The sequence below is a fragment of the Pongo abelii genome, chromosome 19, assembly GCF_028885655.2.
Source record: "Pongo abelii isolate AG06213 chromosome 19, NHGRI_mPonAbe1-v2.0_pri, whole genome shotgun sequence".
NCBI lineage: Eukaryota > Metazoa > Chordata > Mammalia > Primates > Hominidae > Pongo > Pongo abelii.
Genome location: NC_072004.2, coordinates 92,512,601 through 92,531,624, shown reverse-complemented (window position 1 = coordinate 92,531,624; position 19,024 = coordinate 92,512,601). Strand labels below are relative to the sequence as shown.

The 19,024-nt window shown below is 49.6% G+C and overlaps 1 non-coding gene across 1 annotated transcript; it reads right to left on the bottom strand.

Annotated features, from left to right (window-relative positions):
* Positions 1–7,165: 7,165 nt before the first annotated feature.
* LOC112129798 (small Cajal body-specific RNA 16) lies at positions 7,166–7,352 on the bottom strand. The gene has a single exon (XR_002912151.3). It is a non-coding gene; the product is annotated as a small Cajal body-specific RNA 16 (non-coding RNA).
* Between the last annotated feature and the right edge of the window lie 11,672 nt (positions 7,353–19,024).

Here is a 19,024-nt window from a genome sequence, read left to right as displayed (position 1 = left end):
TCCTCTAGTGGACGAAGAGAGAAATTCAAAATCTTGACTTGCTTTAACTGTTCTTTAATTTCTACACCTTTTCTGATACAGGGCTTGTGTCCCACAGTGACTTTTTTTTTTTTTTTTGAGATGGAGTCTCACTCTGTCACCCAGGCTGGAGTGTAGTGGTGCTATCTTGGCTCACTGCAACCTCTGCCTCCCAGGTTCAAGCGGTTCTCCTGCCTCAGCCTCCCAAGTAGCTGGGATTATAGGCACGCAACATCACGCCTGGCTAATTTTTGTATTTTTAGTAGAGACAGGGTTTCATCATGTTGGCCAGGCTGGTCTTGAACTCTTGACCTCAGGTGACCTGCTTGCCTTGGCCCAAAGTGCTGGGATTACAGGTGTGAGCCACCACAACCAGCCTCATAGTGATTTTTAACCTTAAATACAACTTCTTAACCACATATTTAATTATCCATTGCTAATATTGAAAGCACCATCTGTAGCCAGGCGTGGTGGCTCATGCCTGTAATTCCAACACTTTGGGAGGCTGAGGTGGGAGGATCACCTGAGCCCAGGAGTTCAAGACCAGTCTGGGCAAGACAGTGAGACCTCATCTCTATTAAAAAAAAAAAAAAGACTGACTGCAAGGAGCTGGAACTGAATGACAGCAGGAGACAGCCAGGGCCAGGGAATGTTCCCGACAGCCACACAAAACCTTCCTAGGCCTCCACCCATGGAGTCTAGGCCTCCCTCCCATCACCTAGAAAGATGTCCAGCATGCCAGTCACTCACGCCCATTACTGTGTAGGAGAATTAGTGAAGGCTGTTTATTTATTTAATTAATTAGTTAATTTCTTTTTTTGAGACAAAGTCTTGCTCTGTCTTCTAGGCTGGAGTGCAGTGGTGTGACCTTGGCTCACCGAAACCTCCATCTCCCGGGTTCAACTGATTCTCATGCCTCAGCCTCCCGAGCAGCTGGGATTACAGGTGCCTGCCACGACACCTGGTTGAATTTTGTATTTTTAGTAGAGATGGGGTTTCATCATGTTGGTCAGGCTGGTTTCGAACTCCTGACCGCCCGCCTCGGCCTCCTAAAGTGCTGGGATTACAGGTGCAAGCCACCATGTCCAGCCAATTGTCTTGGGGTCTAGTGACAGAGAAAAGGCGAGCAGGTTCATTATTAAGGAGCCACTTTCAGGCACTGTGTCTGCAGACACTTCATGCAGAGACAAGGCAGTGCCCTGAAGGTGGAGGATTCCTGGGAAGGTTCAGCCTCAGCTTCTGTCACTGCCTTGGGACACTCATTCCCATCCTGTCCTGATTTCCCTGTTACTGGCAGACTCTTCTGCCTTAAGAGGTTGCAGACCAACAATGACCTCTTGGGGACTCAGGCACCCTCCTCGGGGTGATAATGAGGAAAGCTCTCCTAAGTATCAACAGCTCTGTCCATTTCCCACACTATAAATAAGATGTTACTGCTCAGGGGAGCCTAGGATCTAATCCTTCCAATCAAACTCCCAAACCAAGATTGAACTGACTCCTCGAGGAACTGTGCACATGGGCAGCAGCTGCTTGCAGAGACTCATATTCCAAGGACAGACAAGGCACCCCCAGCCCCTGTGGGGAAGCCGGCCTTCTGCATACAAGAAAGACACCACACAGAAAAACGAGTCAGTAACTGGGTATCAAAGTGGTTTATTCCAGAAATGTCAATATATACTTTTTTTCCCCCAGTATATATCACATCTTAACACAATATATCACTTTGGGCAATGAATACATCTCCTTCCTCTAAAGACAAGCGTGCAGAGGAGAATGTAGGTAACTGTTTATCGCGGGGTATAACACTCTTGTGAGTGGCCCAAATCGTGCAAACGAGGAGGTGAAAGAACAACAGCCTGGCCGGGTGCAGTGGCTCACGCCTGTAATCCCAGGACTTTGGGAGGCCGAGGTGGGCGGATCACCTGAGGTCAGGAGTTCAAGACCAGCCTGGCCAACATGTGAAACCCTGTCTCTACTAAAAATAAAAAATTAGCTGGTTGTGGGGGCATGTGCCTGTAATCCCAGTTACTTGGGAGGCTGAGGCAGGAGAATCGCTTGAACCTGGGAGGTGGAGGTTCTGCAGTGAGCCAAGATCATGCCACTGCACTCCAGCCTGGCGACAGAGTGAGACTCCATCTTAAAAACAAAAAACAAACAAAAAAAACGACAGCCTACAGTAAAGTCTTACCTCAGCTCTCCTGCCCTGGGAGCAGGAAGGCATCTTTCCGTGGCAAACAGCACCCGTCAAGACCCCAAACCTTCCTCTACTGCAGCACCCCAGGGAATTTCACAGCTGAAAATGCTTTGTGCCGGGTGTGGTAGCTCATACCTGTAATCCCAGCGCTTTGGGAGGCCAAGGCAGGTGGATCACCTGAGGTCAGGAGTTCGAGACCAGCCTGGCCAACATGGTGAAACCTCGTCTCTACTAAAAATACAAACAATTAGCCGGGCGTTGTGGCAGGCACCTGTAATCCCATCACTTGAACCCGGGAGGCGGAGGTTGCAGTGAGCCGAGGTCACACCACTGCACTCCAGCCTGGGCCACAAGAGCGAAACTCTGTCTCAAAAACAAAAACAAACAAACAAACAAAAAATGCTTTGAAAGTCACAGGAGAAAAGTGACAACAACATAGCTACCATGTCTAAAGTGCTCCCAGGACCCAGCCCAAACCCCACAGCCCTCTCCTGAGTGCTTTATAGGATTTGCTCATTTAACCCTCAGATGTACCAATCTGGGCCAGTGCAGCGGCTCATGCCTGTCACCCCAGCATATTTGAAGGCTGAGGCAGGGAAACTGAGGCCAAGAGCTTGAGACCAGCCTATAGGCAACATAGTGAGACTCTGTCCCTTATTTAAAAAAAAAAAAAGCACCAATCTGGTGGGAGGCATGGTCATCTTCAGTGTCCCCATCTTATTGAAGAAGTAATGGAGGTACAAACAGGGAGGGACCTGCCCGAGGTCCAGCAGGCTGGCGGGGAGCTGGGATCAGAAACCGCATGTGGACACCTTGGTGGCCTCCACTTCTAAGTGCTAAGGAGGCACTTGCTGGGTTGTTTGAACCCACCTGCGGCTGTGCTCCCAAAACGTCCCATGGGACCAGGCCTCCCCTCTGCAGCCAAAGTTCCTTTAGATGATTAGAGGCTACACGCTGAGACACATGGCCGGTGGGCACGGGAACCACAGAGCATGTGGTCACCTTGGCGTCTATCTATTTATAGCCATACACAACAGGGTCTTAAGCAGTCACCATTCAAAAAATATGTGGTCAAGAACTAAAGCAAACAAACCTGGATGATCCTGGGCCAAAACAATTCCTTTACAGGCACACAGGCCCAGCAGAGACAAAACCAGATATTCATTCACCACACACACGTCTTCCAGAAACTGACCTGCAAAGAAAAGTATATGCATCAGTTCTTATTCTACTTTACCAAGTCTGAATATTTAAAACTATGAGCTCCACGAGATACTCTCTAAAATCTAAAATCCACCTTCCACCTAGAACATGACATGGGAGGTACCCTGGGATTCTGCCCTGCGGGGAATGGGCCCCCATCCACCCCTCATTCTTCCAAGTCTACAGGTACCACTGAGCCAAGAGCTGGTCACCTTCTACTCAAAGACATCACAGGGACTTCCTAACCTCATCTTTCCCTTTCTTTTTTCTTTCTTTTTTTTTTTTGAGATGGAGTTTCACTCTTCTTTGCCCAGGCTGGAGTGTGCAATGGCATGATCTCGGCTCACCGCAACCTCTGCCTCCCGGGTTCAAGCAATTCTCCTGCCTCAGCCTCCTGAGTAGCTGGGATTACAGGCATCTCCACCATGCCCGGCTAATTTTGTATTTTTAGTAGAGATGGGGTTTCTCCATGTTGGTCAGGCTGGTCTTGAACTCCCGACCTCAGGTGATCCGCCCGCCTCGGCCTCCCAAAGTACTGGGATTACAGGTGTGAGCCACCACGTCCGGCTCTAACCCATTTTTCTCCAGGCTGTCATCTGTAGACCACCACATTGCCCTTAGAAATCTGCTTGTTAAAAAAGCCACTTGAACTTTGACATTCAAGGCCCCTACAACCTGGTATCAACCTACATATTCCAACTTTACTTTTCCTCCCTTCCCTCCAGCCACATATTACTCAGTACAGCTCTCACTAGGGAGCTCCCCACATCCTTCCATGCTTCCCGCCTTTTGTCACATTTCAGCAGCTGAAAACAGCCTTTACTTCCCCAAGAGGGTCCCATCCCCTGAAGGGTCCAACAGAAAATGTCCTTTCCTGTTGTTCCATAGTGCTTACTGACATCGCTAGATTCTAAGCCCCTAACACCAGGGACCATACTTTTCTTTATACTCCCTCCAAGGTGTATGACTCAATGTTCTGACCCTTGTAGGTACTTAATTGCACTGATGATGTCACTTCTCAATCTGTGTGCTAACAAAAAACAGGCAAAGACAGAAGGAAGATGCTGCTTCATGAAGGAGCAGGCTAAACTACAGCCGAGAAAATCAATATTACATTCCATAAACAGGCCAGGTGCAGTGGCTCAGGCCTGTAATCCCAGCACTTTGGGAGGCTAAGGCAGGCAGATCACCTGAAGTCAGTTCAAGACCAGCCTGGCCAAAATGGCGAAACCCCGTCTCTACTAAAAATACAAAAATTAGCCGGGCGTGATGGCATGTGCCTGTAATCCCAGCTATTTGGGAGGCTGAGGCAGAAGAATCGCTTGAACCCGGGAGGCGGAGGTTGCAGTGAGCTGAGATCGCACCACTGCACTCAGCCTGGGCAACAGAATAAGACTCCTTCTCAAAAAAAAAAAAAAAAAAAAAAAAAAAAAAGAAAATTCCATAAACTGTTATCGTCTCTGTTGGAGACCCCCAGGAGAAATCAACATGAAGGTTCTCCCAAAAGCATAATCTCAACCTTCAGCCAAGACAGGAGGAAGAGCAGGAGATGCAAAAGGGTTCTGTGTGCCATGACTCCCGGAAAGGTGGCGTTGCTCCCTCTAATGCACCGTAGACTAACACGGCAGCCACTAGCCACATGTGACTATTTACAGTTAAAATAAAAAATGTGGACTCACAGTCACCAAATGCTCACCAGCTACATGTGGCTTGCGGCCGCTCTGGAGGGCATAAAATAGTCAGATAGGCCATTTCCATCACTGCGGAAAGTGCTGCTGGACAGCACATCGTCTATGTTCTGCATATTGTGCTCTTTTGCAATTACAGATTTGTCTGTATCATCCTCTTACATAAAACCCGTAAAGGGGCAGGGCAAGGTGGTTCAAGCCTGTAATCCCAGCACTTTGGGAGGCCGAGGTGAGCGGATCACCAGAGGTCAGGAGTCTGAGACCAGCCTGGCCAACGTGGTGAAACCCCGTCTCTGCTAAAAATACAAAAATTAGCCGGGCATGGTGGCGTGCACCTGTCATCTCAGCTATTTGGGAGGCTGAGGCAGGAGAATCGCTTGAATCCGGGAGGCAGAGGTTGCAGTGGGCCAAGATCGCACCACTGCACTCCAACCTGGGAGACAGAGCAAGACTCCATCTCAAAAAAAAAAAAAAAAACAAAAACCCCAAAAATCCCATAATGGTATCCCATTATTCTTAGGACAAAGACCAACATCCTCACCTGAGCCGCAAGGCCCTGTATGGCCTGGCCTTTCCTATCTTTTTTTTTTTTTTTTGAGACAGGGTCTCACTCTGTCACCCAGGATGGAGTGCAGTGGCACCATCATGACTCACTGCAGCTTCGAGCCCCCCACCTCAGCCTCCCAAGTAGCTGGGATCACAGGCATGTGTCACCACACCCAGCTTACTTTTTCGATTTTGCATAGAGACAAGGTCTCGTGTTACCCAAGCTGATCTTGAACTCCTCGGCTCAGGCAATCTTCCAGCCTCAGCCTCCCAAAGTGCTGTGATTACAGGTGTGAGCCGCTGCGCCCAGCTCCTCACCTTTTTAGCTTCATTTCCCACCATTCTCCACTTTGCTTTCTGGGCTACAAAGGCCTTCTTTCAGTTCCTTCACCAGCTGCACCTGCTGGGGCACTGGGCCTGGCAAACTTCTACCTATCCTTCAGATTCTAGCTCAAGGGTTTCATCCTCAGAAAAGCCTTCTAGTCTCCATCAGATCTTTTTTTTTTTTAATAATTAAAAAACATAGAAACGAGGTTTTACTATGTTGCCCAGGCTGGTCTCGAACTCCTGAGCTCAAGTGATCCTCCCACCTTGGCATCCCAAAGTGCTCGGATTACAGGTGTGGGCCAACACACCTGCCAGATCCTTGGGACATATGTTCTTATGTTGCCTTCCTTCAGAGCACTCACTTTGGCTTGAATTATGCCCTCTCTTTTTTTTTTTTGAGATGGAGTCTTGCTCTGTCACCCAGGCTGCAGTATAGTGGCACGACCTCGGCTCACTGGAACCTCCACCTCCCGGGTTCAAGCAATTCTCCTGCCTCAGCCACTTGGGATTACAGGCATATGCCACTGCACCCGGCTAATTTCATGTTGGCCAGGCTGGTCTTGAACTCCTGACCTCAGATGATCCGCCTGCCTCGGCCTCCCAAAGTGTTGGGATTACAGGCATTAACCACGGCGCCCGGCCTGAATTATGCCCTCTTTTTTTTTTTTCTCGGAGTTTTGCTCTTGTTGCCCAGGCTGGAGTGCAGTGGTGTGATCTCGGCTCCCTGCAACCTCTCCACCTCCTGGGTTCAAGCGATTCTCCTGCCTCAGCCTCCTGAGTAGCTGGGATTACAGGCATGCGCCACCACGCCCAGCTAATTTTTTGTATTTTTAGTAGAAACGGGGTTTCATCATGTTGGCCAGACTGGTCTCGAACTCCTGACACCAGGTGATCCACCCGCCTCGGCCTCCCAAAGTGCTGGGATTACAGGCATGAGCCACTGCACCTGGCTGAATTATGCCCTCTTAAGTGTGATCATTTAACCTTGTCTCCCTAACTGGGCTGTAGTTCCCAGAGAACAAGGGCCACGGCTGTTTTCTTCATCTCTGTATCTGTAACATTTAACATGTCAGGCCAATGTATCAACAAATGTTTATTGAATGAAAGACATGACAGTAACATTGTTCATGAAGTTTTGAAAAGCAAGTGCTCTCTGATACTAACTACAACCATTTTCTTTAAACGTAGGTCCTGTTTGCAGTATCATACATGATCATCAAACTGCTGCTAGAATGCTCACACCTGTTACTGCAAATTCAAAACCCAGGAAAGACTTCTCCCGGGAATTTACTTTAGGTCAGGGTTGGGCTGCCTGGTACAATGCTGCACCCACAACTTGGCAGGCTCAACAACACAGGAGCCTTTCCCCAGACCGTCTGCCCTGAACACTTTGTCTCCATGCTTGACATACCTGGATGCCCTGCTGAGGTCACTTCGAATGCTCTCATCAACGAGGGGCAGGAAGAAAATAGTGGTTGCTGCATGTTTTCAGCCAATCGTCGGGGGGATATTTCTCACTTTCTGTTGAAACCTTGGGGAAAAAGTAACATAATGTGCTTTAAAAGGACAAAAGTCATTCGACGCTTACCACACTCCTAGAAACCTGGGCTAACCCAGCCAGGGACCCCAATGCTTTTCTGCTGGCTACGGGGCCTCCCTACAGCTCCTCATTCCAATTTCGGTGGCTGTGTGCGGACCAAGTTCTCTTTTGTCGCCTCTCGTCCAAGCCCTACTTGCGATGGGAGGAGCCGTCCCTGAAATCCCGGGCGCCGTGGAGGGTCTCTGGTCACCCGGTCAGTGCCTCCAGCCCCCGGTAGAGCTCTGTTATCGTCCTGGGGCGAGCCCAACTCCGCAGGCTAGGGCCGATGGCGGCGGAACTGTGGTCAGGGCTGCCCTGAGTCATCCTGCGGACCGCGAGTCGGCGACCACCAGGAGGCGAGAGCGGGTTTCCCCTCCAACAGGACAAAGCACGTGTCTCCAGTTACTTCCCACTCCCCTGGGCGGAAGTAGCTCCGCCAGCAACTTCCGGCCGGAAGTGATAACTTACCATAGAGATAGCAGCTAGAGAGTCGATGACTTTAGATCTGGGTCATCCAAGCCGGACTTAAAGGGGTCGCAGCCCGCGCCATGTGATTAATGGGGACTAGAGCCTGGGCCAGAGGGGAGGGCCCTGGAGCGAGGGAATCAGAAGGAACATCCCATTTCTTCAAAGCCCGCTGGGTGCCTGGAGCCATGAAAGCATTATCTCTCTACTCCTCATGCAACCCTCTGAATTAAGTGCAAAGACAACTCCTGTCTTGCAGATGAGAAGTGGGGCGCTCCGGAGATGCTTGGTTACTTTCCCAAGCACAGCCGGCCAGGAAGTGGCAGAGCTGGGTTCACGCCTAAGTCATTTCTGCTCCAAACCCAATGCCCTTTCCACCACCCCAGGTGGCAGGAAGGAGAAAGCTCAAGAGGAGAGGGGCTATGTGAAGATGCAGGCCGTCCTGCCCTATTGGGACACCCCCTGAAAAGCCTATTGCTCCAAAAGACCTGGTAGATTCCCGACAGTTCACTGTCTGTGGGCAGAGGAAGCAACGAACAGGAATCTTGCTCTGAGTCTAATCCCACAACCAAGGAAGAACTGCTGGACCTTGTGTCAGAGGCGTTTGAACCAGAGCAACTCCATCTTGAATAGGGGCTGGGTAAAATAAGGCTGAGACCTACTTGGATGCATTCCTAGGTCATACAGGTCATAAAGACCTTGCTGATCAGGCTGCAGTAAAGAAGACTGCCAAAATCCTCCAAAACCAAGATGGCTATGAGAGTGACCTCTGGTTGCCCTCACTGCTACACGCCAACCAGCGCCATGACAGTTTACAAATGCCATGGCAACGTCAGGAAGTTACCCTACATGCTCTAAAAAGGGGAGGCATGAATAATCTACCCCTTATTTAACATATCACCAAGAAATAACCATTAAAAAAAAAAAAGGCCAGGTGCACTTTGGGAGGCCGAGGCAGACGGATCACTTGAGGTCGGGAGTTCGAAACCAGCCTGACCAACAGGAGTTCAAAACCAGCCTGACCAACCTAGTGAAACCCCATCTCTACTAAAAATACAAAATTAGCCAGGTGTGGTGGCGCACACCTGTAATCCCAGCTACTTGGGAGGCTGAGGCAGGAGAATCGCTAGAACCCAGGAGGCGGAGGTTGCAGTGAGCCAAGATTGCACCAGTGAGGCCGGGCATGGTGGCTCGCCCCTGTAATTCCAGCACTTTGGAAGGCCAAGGTGGGCAGATCACCTGAGGTCGGGAGTTTGAGACCAGCCTGACTGACATGGAGATACCCTGTCTCTACTAAAATTACAAAAAATTAGCCAGGCGTGGTGGTGCATGCCTGTAATCCCAGCTACTTGGGAGGCTGAGGCAGGAGAATTGCTTGAACCAGGCAGGTGGAGGTTGTGGTGAGCCGAGATTGCACCATTGCACTCTAGCCTGGGCAACAAGAGAGAAACTCCATCTCAAAAAATGAAATAAAATAAAGACCGTGCCACTGCATTCCAGCTTGGGTGACAGAGTGAGATTTTTATGACCGCACCACCTTCACAATGTCTTTGAATTGTCTCACTCACATTCAACAATACATACCGTTAGTTTTATTAACTCGGAAATATTTAACTTACATTTTTGTTTTGATGCAGGAGCTACAATTCTGTTTTGTTTTACCATATTTCATGAGTTTACATAAGAATGAAAGGATATAATTGTATAATTAGCTTAACTGGAGTAAACAGGTTTATAAACAACCCAAGTGCCTTCAGGCAGGCATTGGGCTCACCTGGTTGGAGCAGAAGCCAGGTGCCCCAGGAGAGGAGCCTCCAGGTTTCTTTTGTGTGTGTGATCCCCATCAGTACCACTTGGAGTGGGAGAGGGACTTTTCTCAAAGGAAGCAGGGTGAAAGCGTCCTGGACAGGGGAAAACTAGAGGCGTCTATTCCATGGACCTACCTCTGCCCCCTGGTGGTGGCTCTTGGTGGCGCCGCTGACCACAGGTGATGGCAGAAACAAGCCAGCCGTGCACCTACCTGGCTGGTCTTCTCCGGGGCTGCCTGTCTGACCTGCAGGACAGAGTCCACACGATTGCTTTCCCCCTCTTTTTCCATTTCTGCTTCATTAGGAAAAAACAAAACTCAACAAATCACCCTTATCTGTCCTGGCCCTGTTGATCTGACCTCCTTTCATCACCTTGGTGCCCATACTCCGGCCATTCTGCCCAGCTCAGCTCCCAGACACTCCGCGCATCCCCACTCCAGCCCAGCACACCTGCCCTTTGAAGCCAGCTCTGGTCCCAGGTGACGGTTTCTTCTCACATGCTCTCCGGTGCCAATTCTTTGACATATCCTGTGTCCCCTGGGCTATTTGTTACACACCCTTCGATGAACACATCTGGTGTCTGTTGAGTGGGGCTGTTCTTTCTAAAGGCAGGATGTTGTCAGTGTCCTCAGCCTTATCGGGAAGATGAGGTCTGCAGCAGGAACCTTTGCCCCCACCTCCCCAGCCAAGAGAGGAGATACTACCCCGGATGAATCCCCCAGAGCTGGGAGGGCTGCAGGAAGCAAAGATACACATCTCCTTCCTGGCCGGATGCTTGCTACGCCACAGACCCTGCCAGCAGGTCCTGGCACTGCTGCCAGAGAGAATGTGGTGAGAGGCCAGGCATGATGGCTCATGCCTATAATCCCAGCACTTTGGGAGGCTGAGGCAGGCGGATCACCTGAGGTCAGGAGTTCAAGACCAGTCTGGCCAACGTGGTGAAACCCCGTTTCTACTAAAAATACAAAAATTAGCCAAGCGTGGTGGCAAATGCCTGTAATCCCAGCTACTGGGGAGGCTGAGGCAGGAGAATCACTTGAACCTGGGAGGCGGAGGTTGCAGTGAGCTGAGATCACACCACTGCACTCCAGCCGGGGCCGCAGAGTGAGACTCCATCTCAAGAAAAAAAAAAAAAAAAAAAAAGAGAGAGAGAGAATGTAGTGAGAGCGTTCTTGAGTTCTTGGGAGAGACTTGGCACGTGGCCCCTGAAGGTGGGCAAACTTGGACATAGAGCTTGTCGCTTGTTCTTCTCTGGGGAGCTCCGAGACCAAAGTCTTCTTTAGTTGCTGCGCTCTGCGAGGCCAAAAGGACAGTGGTATAACAGGTCTGGGAAGGAAAGGATGGTTACTGAGATCGGCCAAATAATGACCCTCACCCCAAAGATGTCCACACCCCAATCCACGGAACCTGTGAATATGTCACTTTATGTGGCAAAAGAGATTTTTGTGGATGTGAAGAACCTTGAGATGGGGGATTATTTTAGATTATCCAGGTGGGCTCAGTGTAATCGCAGTGATCTCTACAAAAGGGAGGCAGGGGACTCCTAGCCGTCTTCTGCACCCTACTCCTTGTTTCCAATAAAGCTATGTCCTTAGATAGTGAAAAATAAAAAAGGGGGAGGCAGGAGGGTCATCAATAGAGAAGAGACGTGAGGATGGAAGGAGAGAGGGAGAGAGAGTTGGAGAAGTGTGGCAGTGGGATTTGAAGGTGGAGGAAGGAAACATGAGCAAGTGTTTTGTGTGCGCAAGTCTGTGCAAATCTACCACAAAGTCCAAGGAAGCTGAGAGGCTAAAGAAACAGGCTGACACAACCAGTTTTTTTTTTTCTTTTTTTGAGACGGAGTTTCTCTTGTTGCCCAGGCTGGAGTGCAATGGCGCGATCTCGGCTCACCACAACCTCCGCCTCCCGGGTTCAAGCGATTCTCCTGCCTCAGCCTCCTGAGTAGCTGGGATTACAGGCATGCACCACCATGCCTGGCTAATTTTGTATTTATAGTAGAGATGGAGTTTCTCCACATTGGTCAGGTGGGTCTTGAACTCCCGACCTCAGGTAATATGCTTGCCTTGGCTCCCAAAGTGCTGGGATTACAGGCGTGAGCCACTGCACCCAGCCCTTTCTTTTCTTTTTTTTTTTTTTTTTTTTTTTTTTTTTGAGATGGAGTCTGTTGTCCAGGCTGGAGTGCAGTGGCACGATCTTGGCTCACTGCAACCTCCACCTCTCAGGTTCAAGCAATTCTCCTGCCTCAGCCTCCCGAGTAGCTGGGATTACAGACGCGCACCACCACGCCTGGCTAATTTTTTGTGTTTTTTGTAAAGATGGGGTTTTACCATGTTGGCCAAGCTGTTCTCAAACTCCTGACCTTAGGTAATCCACCCACCTGGGCCTCCCAAAGTGCTGGGATTACAGGCATGAGCCACGTGCCTGGCCTAGTTTCTTACAAAGAAAAATTTAATAGGGGCTTATAAACAGAAGCCGGGTCTGTGTCTCAGAAGACAGTGGGACAAGATAATGGACCCCTGGGCCATTATCCCCTGGCCCAGGGCTTATGTACCATAGGGAAGGGGTGGTTCAGAAGGGATGGATAGGATAATTAGAGCTGGATTTACAGTAAGTATCTGTCCTTAGTCAAGGAACAATAGATGAATTGGAAATCTTAGAGACGTTCCCAGAACGGGGGTTAATCAGAAGACATGGCAGATTCACATCCAAGATGGAGTTGCTTTGGCCTCTACAGCAAGGAGTGCAGGAGGCCTGTAGAAGCTGGAGAAGGCAAGAACACAGATTTTCACCTGGAGCCTTCAGAAGGAAGCATGGTAGCCAACACCTTGGTTTGTCACACCTAGAGCTACAAGGGAGTTTGGAAAGTGTAGCCACTTTCTGTCCAGTGGAACTGTGTCTGGAGTTGTCCCAAAGGTGGTGGCAGGGAAATTCCCGAAAAGGATTGCCCCAGACTCTCCCAGGATGGGGCCAGTTGGAATTCCAAAGAAACAAGCATTAAATGCCAGAGCATTTCTTAGGGGAACGTGCACGCAGAGGGCTGCAGCACGCTTGAGGGGGTCGGAGAGAAGAGAGATGCTTTGCCTGGGTTTGCCCGGAATGAGGGGTCAGGTTATGGAGTTTATATGGGGTTTAAGGAATTTGGCTCGGGGCAGTGGCTAGTTTCTATGTGTGTAGCAACATGGTTCATCTTTCAGTGTTTCAATCAACAACCTAAACAACTTTATGAGTGCCTGGGAAGGTACAAGGCCCCAGCTTGGGTTCAAGCCTGTAGAGAAAGCAGACAGCTGGCGGGGTCACAGGAAGGCAGGACACTCTGTTTCTTGTTCAGGACATAGAAAGCATGGGGCACCCGGGCACGGAGGCTCACACCTGTAATTTCAGCACTTTGGGGGGCCGAGGCTGGTGGATCACTTGAGGTCAGGAGTTCGAGATCAGCCTGGCCAAAATGGTGAAACCCCGTCTCCACTAAAAATACAAAAATTAGCTGAGTGTGGCAGTGGGTGCCTGTAGTCCCAGCTACTCAGGAGGCTGAGGCAGGAGAATTGCTTGAACCCAGGAAGGGAAGGTTGCAGTGAGCCGAGATCATACCATTGCACTCCAGCCTGGGTGACAAGAACGAAACTCCATCTAAAAAAAAAAAAAGAAAAAGAAAAAAAAAGAAAGCATAGGGCAGCCGGGCATGGTGGTTCACACCTGTAATCCCAACGCTTTGGGAGGCCGAGGCTGGTGGATCACTTGAGGTCAGGAGTTCAAGACCAGCCTGGCCAACATGGTGAAACCCCATCTCTACTAAAAATACAAAAATTAGCCGAGTATGGCAGCAGGCGCCTGTAGTCCCAGCTACTCGGGAGGTTGAGGCAGGAGAATCATCTGAACCCAGGAGGTGGAGGTTGCAGTGAGCTGAGATTGTGCAACTACACTCCAGCCTGGGTGACACAGAAAGACTCTGTCTCAAAAAATACATAAATAGATAGTTTTGTTACAATTTTGTATGCAAGGAGTCAGGGACATGCTTATAATAAACATTTTCTTTCTTTCTTTTTTTGGGTTTTTTTTTTTTTTTGAGACAGAGTCTTGCTTTGTCACCCAGGCTGGAGTGCAATGGTGCGATCTTGACTCACTGCAACTTTCACCTCCTGGGTTCAAGCGATTCTCCTGCCTCAGCCTCCCGAGTAGCTAAGATTACAGGCACGCGCCACCACACTCAGCTAATTTTTGTATTTTTAGTAGAGATGGGGGTTTCACCATGTTGGCCACGCTGGTCTTGAACTCCTTACCTTAAGTGATCAGCCTGCCTCGGCCTCCCAAAGTGCTGGGATTATAGGCGTGAGCCACCGCGCCCTGCTAAAAGTTTTCTTCGTTGATTTTGTGAAATTCAAATATAACTGGTGTTCTATATTTTATCTGGCAGCCCTAATTGCAAGGCAAAAGCCACAGTATCCCCCTGCACAGGGCTGAGAGGAAGCAGGTGGGGGCAGGAGAGGTGCCAGCAGTTTGCAGATGTGCAGAGCTGGTAGAAGACATTCCTCAAAGTCCCCATGGTTCGGGAACCCACTTTATTTATGTTTTACTTACTTTAATTTTTTTTTTTTTTTTTTTGAGACAGGGTCTCACTGTGTCACCCAGGCTGGAGTACAGTGGCACAATCAGGGATCACTGAAGTCTTGATCTCCTGGGCTGAAGCGATATTCCTGCTTTAGCACCCAACCCCACCCCTGGCCCCAGCAGCTGGGACTACAGGCACGTGCCACCATGCCCAGCTAATTTTTTTTTTTTTTTTTTTGACAGAGTTTTGAGAGTTTTGTTCTTGCTGCCCAGGCTGGAGTGCAATGGTACAATCTCAGCTCACTGCAACCTCCACCTCCTGGGTTCAAGCGATTCTCCTGCCTCAGCCTCCATGCACCACCATGCCCAGCTAATTTTTTGTATTTAGTAGAGACGGGGTTTCACCATGTTGGTCAGGCTGGTCTCGAACTCCTGACCTCAGGTGATCCACCCGCCTTGGCCTCCCAAAGTGCTGGGATTACAGGCGTGAGTCACCGCACCTGGCCTATTTTTTATTTTAATTTATTTTTATTTTTATTTTTATTTTAGTAGAGACAAGAAGGTCTCACTATGTTGCTGGTCTCAAACTCCTGAGCTCAAGAGATCCTCCCACCTCAGCCTCCTAAAGTGCTGGCAATACGGGTGTGAGCCACTGCGTCCGGCCTCAGGACCCCATTTTAGAGAACAGGCATCCCAGTCCTAGGGCCAGCCACAAGCCCTCCACAGCAAAGGCTCAGCAGCCTGTGGCTGGCAGCTCCTGATGTTTTGCTCACCTATGCAGAGGTGGCCACAGGGCTGCTGCCTGGCATCTGGAATGTTTTTGAGGGGAGGCAGAGGAGAGCAGGGGGGTTGGATTACAGTGTGTTGTGCTAACCATTCCACAGTCGTTTTGAGCTCTGCAGGGTGGTGGCTGGCAGGACCCACTGAGGAACCCGGGCCAGGAAGCTGGCCTTCCTCTGGCCCTGATAGCTCTGGGTAGTGCTGGGCTCAGGCTGCAGCTGGGCCTACAGCTGTCAGGCAGGCACCTGACTCTCAGAGGCACCTGTGTGCAGGAGCCTCCTGTGGTTTGAGGCCAAAGCTCACGCACCACCCCTGCCCTCTGATGATGAGTGACCTTATCGAGTCCTCATATAACCCAGGAGGTGGCTGCCACTAATAGTTGTCCATTTTACAGATGGGGACTCGATAAGGTCACGTTGTTAGAGCCTCTAGCCATGGTAACTACATACTGCAAGGGAGCACTGCAGGAAGGCAGCCAAGCTGTGCCAGGGAACACCATGGGGAGGGCCTCTGTCCAGGTGTCTGAGTCTGTTTTGTGCAGCTATCACAGGATACCTGAGACTGGGTTATTTATAAAGAAAGGAAATTTAGACCAGGCATGGTGGCTCACATCTGTAATCCCAGCACTTTGGGAGGCCCAGGCAGGTGGATCACCTGAGGTCAGGAGTTCAAGACCAGCCTGGCCAACATGGTGAAACTCCGTCTCTACTAAAAATACAAAAATTAGCCAGGAGTGGGGGTGTGCTCCTGTAATCCAGGTACTCAGGAGGCTGAAGCATGAGAGTCGCTTGAACCCGGGAGGCAGAGGTTGCAGTGAGCCAAGATTGCACCACTGCATTCCTGCCTGGGCAACAAGAGTGAAACTGTGTCTCACAAAAAAAAAAAAAAAAAAAAAAAAGAAAGAAAATTTATTTCTCAGAGTTCTAGAGGCTGGGAAGTCCAAGTTCAAGGCTCCACTGTCTGGTGAGGGCCTTCCTGCTGTGTCCTCACAGGCAAAGATGGAAGGGGGAACTCACTTCTTTAAGTCTTTTTTTTTTTTTTTAAGATGGAGTCTCACTCTGTCGCCCAGGCTGGAGTGCAGTGGCGTGATCTCGGCTCACTGCAAGCTCCGCCTCCCAGGTTCATGCCATTCTCCTGCCTCAGCCTCCTGAGTAGCTGGGACTACAGGCGTGCACCACCACACCCAGCTAATTTTTGTATTTTTGGTACAGGTGGGGTTTCACTATGTTGGCCAGGCTGGTCTTGAACCCCTGACCTCAGGTGATCTGCCCGCCTCGGCTTCCCAAAGTGCTGGGATTACAGGCATGAGCCACCATGCCTGGCCCTTAAATCCTTTTTATAGCAACATTAATCCATTAGCCTCTACCTCACAACACTGTTGGATTAAGGATTAAGTTTCTAACAGATGACTTTTGGGGAACATATTTAGGCCATAGCACCAGGTGAGCACTGGACTGGCTTCAAATCCCCCAGCTCTCCAGCTTTCCCACTCATGCATGTTCTCTCTCTCCGTCCCTCCCTCTTCTAAGGTAAGTTTACTAGCCTCTTGCCTTAGTTACCTTTTCTGTAAAATGGGAATCATAATTCATAATCTCATGTGATTTCTGAGGATTCAGTGAGGATTGATGTGTAAAGCACTCAGAAGTCATGCGAGAAGTGCCAGCTCTCCCAGGGAGGTAGACAGGAGGCCTCTGAGGTGCCCTGGTTAAATAGTCACTGTTTTTCACAGTTCAGAAAAGCCCTCAACATCACAGGCTCATGGGACCCCATTAAGAGCCTGCATCATGGCTTTGGGGATGGATCTATTTGATTCCAGTTGGGGCAGCCCCATCCAATAGAAATATAACGCAGGCCACATAAGTCATTTTAGATTTTCTGGTAGTCACAGTAAACAATACAAAGAAACAGATGATGTTAATTTTAAGGACACGCATGGTGGCTCACACCTGTAATCCAGCACTTTGGGAGGCTGAGGTGGGTGGATCACTTGAGGTCAGGAGTTCGAGACCAACCTGGGCAACCTGGTGAAGCCCCATCTGTACTAAAAATACAAAAATTAGCCAGGCGCGGTGGCACACACTTGTAATCCCAGCTACTCAGGAGGCTGAGGCGGGAGAATTGCTTGACCTCGGAGATGGAGGTTGCAGTGAGCCAAGATCACGCCACTGCACTCAGCCTGGGTGACAGAGCAAGACTGTGTCTCAAAAAAAAAGAAAAGGAAAAGAAACAGGTGGCTCACATCTGTAATCCCAGCACTTTGGGAGGCTGAAGTGGGCAGATCACTTGAGACCATGAGTTTAAGACCAGCCTAACTGACATGATGAAACCCCGTCTCTAATAAAAATACAAAAACTAGCCAGGCGTGGTGGCACACGCTTGTAATCCCAGCTACTCAGGAGGTTGAGACATGAGAATTGCTTGAACCTGGGAGTCAGAGGTTGCAGTGAGCTAAGACTGCACCATTGCACTTAAGCCTGGGCAACAGAGCAAGACTCTGTGTCAAAAAAATTTTTTAAACTTTATTTTATTTAACACATAAAAATATTATAATATATAATCATATAAAAACTATTAGACTAATTTTACTTTCTTTTCTGTATTAAGTCAGAAATTGGTGCGTGTTTCCTACTTATGACACCTCTCAATTCACGCTGACCACAGGTCAGGGGCTTGGTAGCCACATGGGGCTCATGGCTGCCACAGTGGATGGTGCAGAGCTAGGACCTGTTGTCTCCCCAAGCCCAATCCTTGAAATCTTGGGATATAAAGGAAGGAAGGAAGGGAGGGAGGAAATTGGCATGATCACCTCGCCTGGCCAGGTATCTGGCTTTGTGGTAGTTATTTTCCTGTGCAGTATGTCATTTAACTTCAAAGCAACCCTAGGAATGAGGTATTATTGTGCTTATGTTTTAGTTTGTTATTTTTTATTTTTATATATATTTTTTGTGACAGAGACTGCTCTGTCACCCAGGCTGGACTGCAGTGGTGCTATCTTGGCTCACTGTAACCTCCACCTCCCGCCTCCCGGGTTCAAGTGATTCTCCTGCCTCAGCCTACTCAGGAGGCACACGCTGCCACACCTGGCTTTTTTTTTTTTTTTTTTTTTTTAAGTAAAGGAGGGGTTTCACCATGTTGGCCAGGCTGGTCTGGAACTCCTGAGCTCACACAATCCACCCACCTTGGCCTCCCAAAGTGCTAGGATTACAGGCGTTAACCACCGCGCCCACCCTGTGCTTATGTTTTGTTTTTGTTTTTCTTTTTTTTGAGACAGAGTCTCGCTCTGTTGCCAGGCTGGAGTGCAATGGCGCGATCTTGGCTCACTGCAACCTCCGCCTCCTAAGCTCAAGTGATTCTCCTGCCTCAGCCTCCCGAGTGGCTGAGATTACAGGTGCGTGCCATCACGCCTAGCTAATTTTTGTATTTTGAGTGGAGGCAGGGTTTCACCATGTTGGCCAGGATGATCTAGAACTCCTGACCTCAGGTGATCCACTCACCTCGTCCTCCCAAAGTGCTGGGATTACAGGTGTGAGCCACTGCGCCTGGCCTTGTTTTAAAGGCTCAGAAAGACTAAGTGACTTGCTTGAGGCCACCCAGGAAACAAGAAATAGAGTCAAGATTTTAAGCTTCCAGACCGTGTGCAGTGGCTCAGGCCTGTAATCCCAGCACTTTGGGAGGCCGAGGCAGGTGGATCACGAGGTCAGGAAATCAAGACCATCCTGGCTAACACAGTGAAACCCCGTCTCTACTAAAAATACAAAAAATTAGCTGGGCGTGGCAGGGGGCGCCTGTAGTCCCAGCTACTCCGGAGGCTGGGAGGCGGAGCTTGCACTGAGCCGAGATCGCCCCACTGCACTCCAGCCTGGGTGACAAA